The sequence below is a fragment of the Cibotium barometz genome, chromosome 26 (genome assembly GCF_041138505.1).
Source record: "Cibotium barometz isolate CiBa-2024 chromosome 26, ASM4113850v1, whole genome shotgun sequence".
NCBI classification, from domain to species: Eukaryota; Viridiplantae; Streptophyta; class Polypodiopsida; order Cyatheales; family Cibotiaceae; genus Cibotium; species Cibotium barometz.
Window position 1 is genome coordinate 34381405 of NC_141071.1, and position 9616 is coordinate 34391020.

Here is a 9616-nt window from a genome sequence, read left to right on the forward strand (position 1 = left end):
TGAACACTGATGTTTAAAAACTTCAGAAGAAGAACTTTGAGGAATCTATCGCCTTGATAGATGTTGGTAGGACTCTGGGGTACACTATGGGCCCTTGAGACCGATGCCCTCATCTTCAAGGGGTACTCCTTAGGTCATAAAAGAAAGAAAAAGGGTCTGTCGCCCTTGAGATACTTAGCGGTCTTTAGATTCTCTTGGCGGAGGTCTCTTGGCCATTGCTCGGGTCTCATGGGGATAGAACCTTAATCTTTATCACCTTCTACACACATATCAAAAAAAAAAAAAAAAAACAACAACAACAACAAGAGAGAGCTCCAATCACCTTTGCTCATACTTAGGAGTAGGGTTGCCACTTAGGAGTAACTTACATACTGATAGGACTTTGAGACTGCGGTTATAACCGGAGGTGTACAAAGACACTTGCCTTTGCATAGCATTATCTACTACCTAAGTCTCACTTTGACTAGTTTTTACTCACCTCTTTTCGTATTCATTAAAACTTTAATCAGCCTTGCACTTGTATGCTCACGTGTGTAATTATTATTGCTGATTTTTCTTTTCTTTTCTTTTTATCAATAAAGGACTTTACTTGTATCAATTGTTTTTTTGTTGCAGCTCTTGCTACTACCGCGCTCGAGGACGTGCGCAAAATAGGAAGGGGGGAGTGTTGCTTGCAAATGAAGATCAATACCAGGATGCAACAAAAACGATACTTAGGGCTCTTGAAAAGAGTTCCACTTTGTAGATGAATGTGGGAGAGGGTTTGATAATAATCCCACATGGGGACTTATGGGAGTCCTAGAATTTTTGTATAAAAGGTGGCTCATTTGAGAGCTTAGACACACTTTTGGGCTTAGTTCATGCAAGAGCTCCTTTGAGAGACCTACTCTCCCTCTTCTCCATAGAGGTGAAGACTCTTCTCTCACCCCATCTACATCATTGTATGAGGTAAAACTCTTCATTGAATCATTAGCAATGTCATGAGTCTTTCTCATCCTCTTCTCTAATCATTTTACTCTTATGCATGCTTTTAGTATTTCATTTTTGAGTACATGGATTGATTTGAAGCTTTCATGGAAGCTTGATGCTTGAATGTGTGCATGCTTGTAGGAAGATAGGAGTGGAGTGAGGTCTTTCTCTTTGCTTGAGTGCATAGTGATTGTATTCCTCTTGCTTGTATTTGTGAATGAAGGGGTGTGTAGGAATGAGGACAAGTTGAGCTTGTGTGTGTGCTTAGTCTAGTGTCAAGTGATGGTAGCCATGAGCATTCTCTCCATTTGTGGATAAGCTCTTGTGCACCGGTACGGGTCGAATCCCTAGCTCCGAAAGGGATGCAAATCCCATTGGATTGAGCTTAGTGTGGATCGTACTCCTCTTGCTACAAGAGAGAGGGTTTTCCGTCTCTCCACCAGGTCTCGGTATTTTGGTCGAGACGGTTTGTCTCGCAATTGTTCCTCCATGCGACCCTGGCCGTTTCTACAATTTTCAATCTAGCGAGAGCCATCTTGCTCTTCTCGTTATAACCGGTTACATCAAAATACTCTTCCATTGCCTCGATCCATTTTTCTACTACTTCTCCTAACTGTTCCCCTTCACCCTTGAAGGGACCATGTTGGGATCGGTGCAGGGCTTTACGAATGTCCGGATCTAACTCTTCATCATCTCGTAAGAGGATCTGGTTGCCTACCACGGGCCGCACGCCTCATGATTCTGATGACAAAACAATATTTTTGTCAACTCATCAGATTTATGACTTTAATTTTTGAGATTTATTTCTTAAATAAATAAATATTCCATCATAATTCTTGAAAACAAGATTCACTCTGATAATTTTATTAACTAATATGCACAACCACAAAAGCAATTTGGAATCTTTTATAAAACATCATTTATTATCAAAAGTTTTTGATATATACATAGAGCGTCTCGGCTCCAAAAGTCACCGCCTCAATCGCGTACGCATAAAAAGGTGATACTGCGATGGAGACATGCTATGAATACACGATTCTTTATTGATAATGGTGCTGTAATTCTTCTCCTAGGAATAAAGTGGCTAAGAAGTCTAAAAATACGGCAAGAAATTCTAAAATTCCGGGGTGAGTGATTATAGAGTTGTACATAATGAACAACTCCTAGCCTTATCAAGATCATGGCTAGCGAGATATTCTGTTTAAGTCTCTATTGTTGATTGGTATTGACGCGGATACTTTTCCCTCCCAGAGAACCACATATGCTGATGTCACTCTACTGGATCAGGAAAGTATAGACCCTCAAAGTGACAAGAGAGTCGCACTCTGCTTTCTCCGGTTGTAGCAGAGTTGATGAGATTTTCGAAGGCAAAGGCGATCATATCCTGACTCTAGGAGAGTCCAAGAATGCTAGACAGATTTGGGGTATCCATCTAAAAATCCAGTTCAATTTATGAGTTTTCAATTTATGAAGTTAGAGCAAGCAAGGATCTTTCAACTGGTATCAGAGCAAATTGGCTAAAGTGGATCAACCGAGAAGCAAGAAATATTAAAAATTTATGAAGTACCAGTAAAAGATTGTAATTGTGTGATGAAATTCATACAAATTGATATTTCGAATGAAGATTCGTAATTTGGAAATTGGGTCTTCAAATGGAAGTACCATAATTGTATGGAATCCCTGACTTGCTTGAGGCCTAGATATGATGGTATTTACCTTATAACTCCAATGACCATGGCTACCCATATATACCGTGGCTATAACTGCAGCCCTTTACACTAACAATATATACGAGTAAATCTAAGACCTTGAAATTATAAGCAAAAATGCTATCTAGATGATGAATTCGAATGCTGGTTGATATGATTTTAGAATTTTGGTTGAAAATTGATGAGTTGCTTTGGATTCTGATTGAAAGATAATGATTCTTGAATTCTAGTTGAAAGAAGACCACAATGAGGATGAATGGGACAAATCCCAGTGATGATGATAGTAACTAGAATGATGATTGTGACTTCAGTAAATCACTATGAGACTAGTGGATTGTGCTGACAGATTGCTACTGTTGACCTTGACCAAGTGACTCTAATTAAGGGATGACAAATTGAGAACCTGCATAACTGAAATTTCTATGGAGGAATGTTCAAATGGAATTTTCGGTCTGATGGATCATTACTATGTTAAGAATATGAATGAATTATTCTCTGATAATGAGTTCTGTATGTTCTTCTATTGAAGGGATCTTTATCCCATGATTCTGTGGGGGGCTGACCAATCTAAAGAACCCCATAATCAGTTGGATCTAAAGTCGGATTTGAATTATAAATAAAAGGACTTAATAAGAATTTTCGTATTGATAGGATCATGGATCGAGGTTGTTGTGGTAGGAATGATAACCCCCAGCTCAATGAGGAAGAGCTCGACTTGGATGTTCGTAAAACTCTTCATAGATCATAGCTTGGACCTTTCAAGGGTGAAGGGAAAAACTTGGACAAGGATACGGAGAAGTGGATCGAAGCAATGGAAGAATATTTGTAAGATTCCTCCCCCAACCCCTTTTTGATGTCTAGCATCTTCCCCTGTAATCAATCCCTCTTCAGAAATATAATGGCCTTGTTCCTAACTGTTTTAACCTAGAGAGAGAAAATATTCTAGAGAGAGAATATTCAGATTATGAATATTTTTGGATAGAAAAATAACTCATCTTATTAAAATAAGTTCCCCTGAAACAGAAATTTAAAAAGAATTTTCCAATGTGCAATTGGAATTAATTGGAAATAGGTATAAAGAACCTTAGTCTAAGGGCCTAGATTTTCAGAAATCTTTAGACTATGGTCCAATTAAGGTTTCTATGGGCCAATAGCATCAATCCATGTGTAGGGAGGAGATAAATCCAAATTGTAAAAGAAGATACCCAAAAATGAGTAAATGCTCACATAAGATGAAGAGTTGAAAATGTACAAGGTTTATTAGTAAATAAACTCATATGTAAGGAAGAGGAGTTCTTTAAAGGAGGGGCATATTTCACATAAGATGAAGAGTTGAAAATGTACAAGGTTTATTAGTAAATAAACACATATGTAAGGAAGGGGAGTTCTTTAAAGGAGGTGCATATTTCACATAAGATAAAGAGTTGAAAATGTACAAGGTTTATTAGTAAAAAAACTATGACACATATGTAAGGAAGAGGAGTTCTTTAAAGGAGGTGCACATTTCACATAAGATGAAGAGTTGAAAATGTACAAGGTTTATTAGTAAAAAACTATGAGCAATAAAATTTTGACACATATGTAAGGAAGGGGAATTCTTTAAAGGAGGTGCATATTTCACATGCTTGAATGAGTTTTAAACTAAAAAATAATGTGATATTTTTATCTCTCATCTCTCTTGAACCAAACCAAATCAAAATGGAACCAAACCGAATCAAAAAGTAACCAAACTAGGTCCAAATCTAGTCCAAATTCAACCAAACTGACTTGGAAAATTCTAGAATCAGTTTGTTTGGTTAGGAGCTCAAATTTTCCTATAAATAGAAGCCTCCCCTTGTTGAAAAAAATATAATGTCTTATGCATTGTTACTCTACTCCACCTAAGCCAAAATATAGTCTCTTATGCTTTGTTACTCTACTCCACCTAAGCCAAAATATAGTCTCTTATGCCTTGTTACTCTACTCCACCTAAGCCAAAATATAGTCTCTTATGCCTTGTTACTCTACTCCACCTAAGCTAAAATATATAGTGTCTTATGCCTTGTTACTCTACTCTACCTAAGCCAAGAACTGTGAATTCTTTAATATTTCACTAGTTTGTGATACTTCCCTCTTTCTTCAATCCCCATTGGTGGCTCCATCAACATACTAAACCAATTGATTGGTTGGGGGCCTCTACCGTGAATAAAGAATCAAGCAAATCATAAGGTAAGTATATTGAATTTTGATCTTTTCTATGATTTCTCAATGATTCTCTCTTCTCAACCCCTCTCAAGCTTGAGAAGCTTAATTGGTATGGTTTTTTAAATGCTATTGAAGTTAATTGGTGAATAGTAGGGAAGAGTTACATAATTTAATAAATGCTATAGAAGTTAATTTCCATTTATGTTTAAATTCAAATGGTTTTTATGTAATTTCTCTCTCTCTCTTAAGAAATGGCCATACTCATGACCCATTCTCAATCCAAAAGAAGCTTTTCATAAAGCTTTTCCTTAATCCAAGATTAAGCTATGCTTGAGGCCAAATTAATGGCTTTTTTCTATGCTTTTAGTTTATGCACATTGATGATTCAATCCATTATGGATTGATGACCCAATTAGAGACCATTCTAATTGTTTTCTTGATGATCCAATTAGAGACCATTCTAATTGTTTTCTTAATGATCCAATTAGAGACCATTATGGATTGATGATCCAATTAGAGACCATTCTAATTAATTCTTTAATAATGAGCTTTATCCCTTAGAAAAAAATTGAGATTTATCAGTCAGAGTAGCGGAGCTATGGCAAAATTTTTATAGAAATTACGCATAAAATAAATTCATTCAAAACACAAAAAAGAGGACTTCCTACCATATTCTAGGAACTATCATCCTAGATTAATTAAAAGAATTTTATTATGCATGGAGATGTGGATGTTGCATGTAGATGTAGATGTGTAGATGTAGATGTGGAAGTGGAGGTGGATGGATGCATGTAGATGTAGATGTATAGATGTAGATGGGAATGGAGATATGGATGTATGCATATAGATGTAGATATATAGATGTCGATGTGGATGTGGAGGTGGATGGATGCATGTAGATGTAGATGTATAGATGTAGATGTAGATACGAATGGAGATGTGGATGTATGCATGTAGATGTAGGTGTATAGATGTAGATGTGGATGTAGAGGTGGATGTATGCATGTAGATGTAGATGTATAGATGTGGATATGAATGTGGAGGTAGATGTATGCATATAGATGTAGATGTATGGAGGTGAATGTGAATGTGGATGTAGATGTATGCATAGAGATGTAGATGTATGCATGTAGATGTGAATGTACGCATATAGATGTGGATGTATGGATGTGAATATACGATATGTGATGTGAGGGAATCTGAAGTGATGAGATAGAAATGATGTGATGGGATGAGTATGCATATAAATGGAATATGGAATAAGTAATGTAGATTGATAAAGGATAATGTGGAAAAATGAAAGTTAAAATAGAAATTGTGTTGTAAACTGTTGTAAAATACTGTTTGTAAATACTGTTTGTAAATGCTGTTTGTAAATGATTGTTTTATGTCAAGAATGCTGGGGGGAGCATTTTGACCGTCTTGTGATTAAAGTCGTGATGGTAAAGTTGCAACTGCTGACGGGGAGTCAATGAAGGACGTCTCGCGTAGCAAGTCGGCCGAGGTCTTGACCAGCCTCGGTGCGATTAAAATGGTGAGCTTCCGGTACGGTGGATGAGGGGCCAAGGAAGCGGCCTATGCGTGAAGCGCTAGGTTACCTGCGAAGGATCCTAGAGGGTGCTGACCATACGGTGCTCGGGCTCTGGGTTGCCTAGGATACCCACGCGTGCGTCGAGGAAGATATTGGAACAGAGTTGGAGTTGTTTTCTGAAATCGAGCATGGATCTGGTTGATTGACCTTGCTGGTCTTCAATGGATGAGTCCATGGCTCCTTATATGGATCTGTTGGTTGATCTTGCTGATCTTCAACGAGAGTCCATCTTGTTAAGTGATTATATTGCCAAGTATTATGGGCTAGGAACTATCGAAACGGCTCCTGAGCGTTCTAGTTACCAATGATGCCATAGATACTCTGATGAAGGAATGATGGGAAATTAAGAATCAATTGGATAAATTGGAAGATGGTGATCAATGATACTATGGTTTTATTAAAGGATTGTTTTAAACTGGTTGAATCTGGTTGAAAAAAAAAAGGCAATTTCATATTGGGTGTGTGAGTGGTGTGACTAGTTTTATTTTGCATGAACATCCGGCTAGGGGGCCTTGGAACTCTTTTCCTTGGTACCCGGGACAAAACCTAACCAAATTTTTAATTGGATCCCATCACTACAGTGGTTGGGCGGTTGGCTAACCCATGGGATTGGATGGGGTTAGGCTGGACTGATGGATCCGTAAATCGAGACTCAAACTTTTGTTTTTACGATAGAAAAAAAAAAAAATCCCGGACAGAAACTGTTCTATGGATAGGAATCAACGGCTGTGCCTCTTGAATGGGGAAAAAAGCGTTGATCCCAATGATCCAAGTGCAAGTTTCTTCCTTGAACTGACTAAGTATCTTATAGATGTAATCGAATCATCTCGAGCAGAAATGATCTTGACTACGTTAGAGTAAAAAGTTTTTTCTTGGTGGAATCGCCCGTGCTTTCTGGTAGGGGAAGTTTTTTTGGGTTCGGTTTTGGAACAACCGACGGATTAGTCTCTTATCCGGATATCCGTGGGCGAGGCCCCGAGTGTGGGACCCCTGTCCCGCGCGAGAAGCGCTACTTCCGCTGCCAGTACCCTGAATCCGTTGCTCGGTGGGAACAGGGATCTTACAGTTGGTATCAGAGCCTTTGGTTAATAAAGATCACCTGAGAAGACAAATATGTCAAAAATTTATCAAGAAACACAAAAAGGTTATAATTGTGTGATATAATTCATACAATTTGATATTCAAACTGAAACTCGTAATTTGGTAATTGGGTCTTCAGATGGAAGTACCGCAATTATATAGAATCCCCGTCTTGCTTGAGGCCTAGACATGATAGTATTTACCTTATAATTCCAAGGGCCGTGACTACCCGTATATACCGAGAGTATACTGCAGCTCTTTACTGACAGTATATACGAGTAAATCTAAGACTTGAAATTATAAGCGTTAATGCTATCCAGATGATGATTTTGCATGTGATTGATATGATTTTTAATTCTGTTTGAGAATGGATGAATTGATTTGGATTCTGATTGAAAATGCTGATTGAAAATGCTGATTGAAAAATGTTGATTTTTAAAAAATTAGTTGAAATATAATGAAACCACAATGAGGGGGAATGGGACGAATCCCTGTAATGATATTCATAACTAGAATGATGATAATGAATTCAGCAAATCACTATGAGGTTAATGGGTGTGCTGTTAGATTGCTACTGTTAATATTTGACCGGTAGATCAAGTTAAGGGATGTTAAATTGAGAACTTGCTTGACTGAAATTTCCGTGGAGGAATGTTTCGAAGGAAACTTTTCGGTCTAATGGACCATTATCATGTTAAAGATATGAATGATATGATCTGAATGAATTGTTATTTAATAATGACTTCTATATAAGGGATATTTATCCCAGTGTTCTGTTGGGTTGACCAGAATATAAGGAACCCCAGAATAAATTGGATCTTAAGAAAAAGAGTTGTCCTCTACTTGGCGAGATGAGGACATCTCGCATTTTTTTAAGTGGGGTAGAATGTAAGATTCCTCCCCAGCCTTCGAGGTATACAGGAGTAAGAATCTCCCTTTCTGATCTTATAATTATTCCCTCTCTAAAATAAAAGAAAGTTTCTGTTTAAAAAAAGGAAGACCCTTTCCCTAGAATACTTCTCAGGAGTCCCACCTGTTTTAAGGGTTTAGAACAATGAGTTCAGAAGTGAGAATCGATGTTTTGGATACCAAGGTTTTGGTTTTCATTCGAGTACGGCCCAAAAGAAGTTCTTTATCTCTTGGAGAGTATAAGGAGTTATCCCCCAGATATTGTGATCCTTATATCTGAATTCAATGAAAGTAGGTGACTTAGCCTACAAGCTTCTTTTATCTCCTCATCTCAAAATTATTAATGCCTTCTATAGAAAAATGTGTCAAACACGAATCATGGAAAGACAGTAAAACTTCAGTGGCAAGTTACCGTTGGCTTCTAGGTTACGCTAGCTCCTTCCTCTATATAAGTCGTAACTTTTACTTGTCGCTCACAGTAATCTTATTCCCATCAATCTCCTTTCTTTCTTAATCTCCTTCATGGCTTGGCAACAAGAACTAGTTTTATCCATGATGATTTCTCACCTTCAAGACGCAAGAGAGTCTGTGAAGAATGACTTTATAGAACAGTATGAGCGCTCACTTTTTCCTCACCTAGGAACTTCTGTAGCGCAGACCAAATGGCGGACCTATCAAAACATAACTAGGGTAACACCCTGGGGTCAGCAGCACTTTCGTAACAATGTCCGCTTGGCCATGGTTATTGAAGCTTTGGGTTTGGGTCCCCGATACTACTGTGTCATGAGATCAAGGCATCTTGGGTTTTCTGAGCGGGTCTTCTTACTGGCATGTTTTCTTCCTCATGAGAAGATATGCCTTTACCCCGTTTTTGGCTTGCCTCTCAGAGGTCCTTTTGTTGGATCACCTCATACCACTGAGATAGGTGCGGCAATAACCAGCAGAATCATTCCCATAGATGAGTTACCCTATACTTGTGCAGCTTGTGAGGACTGCTTTTGTGACCATGATGGACGGGCTTATGGAAGTGTAAAGAGTTTCTCTATCTTTACTGTATAAGTTCCGAGAATGAATAAAGTTTAAATCTTGTTCTTATTTTGAATCTTGCTCTCTTTAAGACTTTTCTTGGTGGTTAATCGTGATTAAAAATTTTCTCTAAGTCTCATATTCGTGC